The sequence below is a fragment of the Tiliqua scincoides genome, chromosome 1 (assembly GCF_035046505.1).
Source record: "Tiliqua scincoides isolate rTilSci1 chromosome 1, rTilSci1.hap2, whole genome shotgun sequence".
NCBI classification, from domain to species: domain Eukaryota; kingdom Metazoa; phylum Chordata; class Lepidosauria; order Squamata; family Scincidae; genus Tiliqua; species Tiliqua scincoides.
In genome coordinates this window covers 201428437-201433305 of record NC_089821.1, presented here as the reverse complement: position 1 = coordinate 201433305, position 4869 = coordinate 201428437, and positions in this window count along the sequence as shown.

Below are 4869 nucleotides of genomic sequence, written 5' to 3'. Positions count from 1 at the left end.
CCTGGTGGTAGACCTTAATTTGAGCAAAAACAAATCTGGAATCCTATGTACACTTACTGAGGAGCAGAGCCAACTCCATAGAGTAGCAAGGTAGGAAATTTGCAAAGGTATTTCAGTGTATTTTGTTGAGTGTTTCTACAATTAATTGTGTTCCTGCATCATCATTGGAAGCTCCGTGTGATCATCAGATTTTGGAAACTACTGCTTCTTCTTTTTTCAGTGTGTTTGAATCAGTTTGACCTCTTTCCTTCTGCTTGCTCAGGGCTTTGGAAAGAAGAAACCTACTGACCAACAGTGCTGCCATTTGTCTTGACACATCACAAAAGTAGTCTGTGGAATTCATTGCTGCAAGATAGGGTAATGGCCACTAGTGTGGATGACTTTAAGAAGGGATTGGTCAGAAGCATGGCAGATTGGTTAATCCATGGCCGCTAGTCATGATGGCCATGTGCTAGCTCCAAGTTCAACAGCAGCATACCTCTGAATATGAGTTGCAGGGCAACAGTGGTGGAAGTACTTAATAATAATAAAACTTTATTTTTATCCCGCCCTTCTCCCTAACAGGACCCAGGGTGGCTTATTTCCCCATTTTTATACCACACTTCCTCCAAGGAGCTCAGGTGGTGTACATGGTTCCTTTCCTCCCTTTTGTCCTCATAACAACCCTGTGAGGTAGGTGAGCCTGAGAGATGCTTACTAGCCCAAGGTCACCCAGGAAGCTTTGTGGCTGAGTGGGGATTTGAAAATGGATCTTCCAGGTCCAAGTCCAACACCAGAACCAATACGCCATCTTGTCTCTATACGCCTTTCTCTTTAATTTGTGGGCTCCCCGGAGAAAGCTGGTACTCCTATGGAATACTACTATGGGAAACTGAATGCTGGACCAGGTAGACCTTTGACCTAATCTAGTAGGGCTTTATTTATGTTCTTAGTTTTACTTTTTTCACAGAGCATCCAGAGTTCAGAATAGGCATAAGAGAAATCTTGGTTTGCAATGCCTTGCATCTTCCAGGTTATGGAAATTCTCTGAAGATGCCTTTCCCAATGGACTCAAATTCTGAAGCCAGCAATCCCTAGTACAGTGGTTCCCAAACGTTTTAGCATTGTCACCTACCTAAAAAAAAAAGGTTCACTTTATCAGCTGCTCAAGCCCCTGTGGCTATAATGATGACTGGGCAGCAGTGCTCCCACCCAAGTAACAGGTTGTTTAACCTTTGATGTACATTGTCTCATCAGCCCTATAAGTTTTGCAATTGACCAAAAATTGGGTCCCAGACCCACAGGTTGGGAACCACTGCTCTAGTACACCAAATTGAGCTTAACGGCCCTTACTTCTGAGTAACATGCTTGAACTCTTGCTGCATCCTACCTAGGAGTTTAGAATTAATGACAGTTTTCAATATTAAAACACACATGCGTACTTTAAAGTTCGGAGATGCATCTTTTAATGGCAACACCGAGATCTACTCAATGATTTGCCCAGCAGAAGCTTTGGTGTATTTTTCCCCCCAAGCAGTCCATCTTCAGTCATGCACGCTTCTATGGAAGAATGTCTAAAACCAGAACTCAAAAGTCATGCCAAATGCACTCTGTTGCCTTCGGCAGAGACATGCAATTGTTGCTAGGTTTATTCCACAACTGGCATGCACAGATTTATTTATTTCCCTCTCTTTTCAAGCATGTGCATTTAACAAGGAGAGTTGTAAGAATCTAATTAGTCAACTGGGACAAAGTATACAGAAAACAGCTTAATCTGAGTACCATCTGGACTTGATATTTGTATATCAGCTTGGATGTTCAGGCGCAAAACTGCAAGGCCATTTAGAATTAAAGTGTCTTGGTTACAATCTGACCTATTAATCTGCAGCCAAAAATATCCAGATTCCACAGCCTATTTTTAGGTGCATGCCTTTGTCAAATAAAGAACTTGTTTGTATAGAAGATATAACTAATCTCTCAGCATATGCTATCACAGGCAAGATTCTCAGCTGGGATAAATAAGAAAATGTGTCCTTGAAGCTGGGCCAACAGACAACTCGAGGCTGGTCCACACAATCCTCTTATGCTTCACTGAGATACCAGAAGCCTTGTGTTTTTATCAGCAGAGCCTAGTATTAAAATATTCTCCCACTCAAAGAAGTACTTAGGTGTACATCCACGTATACATATTGTAGATTAATAACTTGCCGTTAGAATATTCAACACAATTGAGACAATTCAACACAACTGAGCATCTACATCAGTGGGGGAAAGACGGGATAAAAATATTAGAAATAAATTTGTGTTTACATGTTACACACAGATAGCATTGCATATAGTTTTACTCCTTATTCTATCCTAATTAATGTTACATGTGATATATTATTAAAATTATTTTTGGGTACAAACGAACAAGATGGTCATATAAAACATTATTTTCTAGCTTAAAGCTTTTCAGCCACATCTGATTTGTTCCTGAGAAAATTCCTGCTGAACTTGAGTTTTAGATGTGGCATTTGTAACATCAGCTAAAGCATAGTAAAAGAGAGGAAGACTTGACCTTTGCTCAACACAAGCACATGTAAAGATAGGGAATAATTTCAGGCTATCCTCCTACTAAATACCTCACTAAGGATCCCGCAAAATATCACAGATCTGGAATAAATGAGGATAGTGGTGATATTGGATATTGGATATTCTTTTTAGATTGTGAGCCCTTTTGGGACAGGGAGCCATTAGATATTTGATTTTCTCTGTAAACCGCTTTGTGAACTTTTTGTTGAAAAGCGGTATATAAATACTGTTGTTGTTGTTGTTGTTGTTGTTATTGGACTGCAACTGTAAGGAGGTTTGTGGAAGGCAACTGCCCTGCCCTCTCATCCCCACAGAAACCCCATGAAAAGTCTCTCCTGTGGGTCAGGGCCTAGGGCCCTGCATAAGGGGATGGAATGGAGTGTAGGATAAGTAGAGGGCAGGGAATCTTTCAACATTTCTGACATTTTCTCTTGCACTGCAGTCTTTGCTCCATCCCAGCACTTTGGTGTTGGAAGAGAAACAGCAGGTGAGTGAGAATTGTTCAGTAACAGTGAGCATGGATATATGTAAGTGTTCATTCCTACCAGGAAGGGGGGGGCAGCCAACCATTCAGTTCCTGGTTTTAAATGCTTGTAGGTTGCCTTCTCAAGCTTTGACTAGATTTTTCATTTAGTCCCTTTTCCTGTGTTGTTTTATGTCTTGCTACCCAAGGTGCCAAGTGTTGGTACCTGATTTGTGTCTTGCTTGGGGGGGGGGGGATTCTGTTTTGACCAAGAGCAACAGCACTTCCTTGATCTTATGGCTTTGGCCAGCACTTCTGGTGTCTGAAGCATGCCAGGGCGTTTTTTAATTACAGTTTCAGCAGAGGTTTCAAGCTTTCTTGTCATCAGTTGAAGTAATGTGTTTCTTTGTTTCCTTTTTGAAGGGGGAGAGTTTGCAGTTTTCTTCACTTTTTGCAGTTCACCCCCTATCTTTTTCTTGTTTCCTTTAATTTTCATGTTTGTTCAGCCTCTACATGACCCCTTTTTATTAGCAGTTCACAGTTCCATTCTCCTACCTGGTTAGTCTCCCACCCTCTTCTTTTTGAAGAGGAGAAGTTTACAGGTTCCTTTCACTTTTTGCAGTTCACCCCCCCCCCTTTTCTGTGTTTTAAACCTTCAGTCTGGTTGTTCTCCCCTCTTGGTTGATTGTCTTATAACACTGTATTTTGCCATCTGCCTCTTCATGAAAGTGACACCCCCCCTTTTCTTAATTCTATTTTTCTTATTTGGTTGTGTCTTCAGTCTGGTTGATCTCCCCTCTTGGTTGTCTTGTCACACTGGTATCTGGTAGCATGTTACAAAAAGTGTAAGAGTGGCTTTACACTTCTCACACATGTTGCTATGAGTTTCTGAGCAATCATCAGTCATGGCCTTTGACACAGTGATAAGAGCACATTGTCATCTGATTTTCTCAGATTTACTACTGTGATTCTAAGAAATTCAGCCCTCAAAGAACAAAGAAATGCACTTTCAAATACAGTAATCAAAAAACTGTTTCCCTTCTTAAGGCTCTTTCTTTAAAGAGATTGTTTCTCATATGGTATGTATTTTAAAGACAGAAGGAAACATGCAGCATCTGAACTTGGTTAGCCTTTTAGAAAAAACAAAAAACTTAAACATAACTTCATCTATGCTGTTTTCAGCTTGGTTTTCTAATAATGCATTTTTTCCATTTACAGAGTTGCTCTGTATGTGCAGCTTCCCTACAAATAAATGGCATATCCAGAACACAAATACAGTCTAGGAAATGGCAGTAATGCTTATGTTATATGCCACTTTTCAAACCTGAATGAGAAAAGAAAATCTCTGTTCAGGCTGCGGAGAGTCAAAAGGGAGCAAGTTTCTTGGCTTATGCTGACCTCTAGGGGTTAGGGCAGAACATCAGGAGGCAACACCTTGTGTTGTGTCCTCAATGCAGGTGCTTGCGCTAAACGGGGTTGCACTTTCCCTGAATTAGCTGGTCCGCAGCCTGGACTCACAGCTGCTCCTGGATTCCCAGGTGTTGGCTGTGGCCAGGGGGGCCTTTGCATTATAGCCAATGGGTCTTACTCCCAGGTAAGTGTGGACAGGCTTGCAGCCTTACTTTGGAAGCAACAGCCCAAGCCTCTGCAGGACTACTCAGAAGTAAGGTTCAAACCAATGGGTCTTACTCCCAAGTAAGCCTCAGGCCCTCCGAACGTTCCAAAAAGAGCTCCTCCCCCGCCCACACCCAACGGTTCGAAGCCCCGCCTACGTTCCAGACCCGCCCCCTGCCGCCCCGCCCCCTGCCTCGCGCCGCTCGTCCGACGCAACCGTCCACCGCAGGGAAACAGAG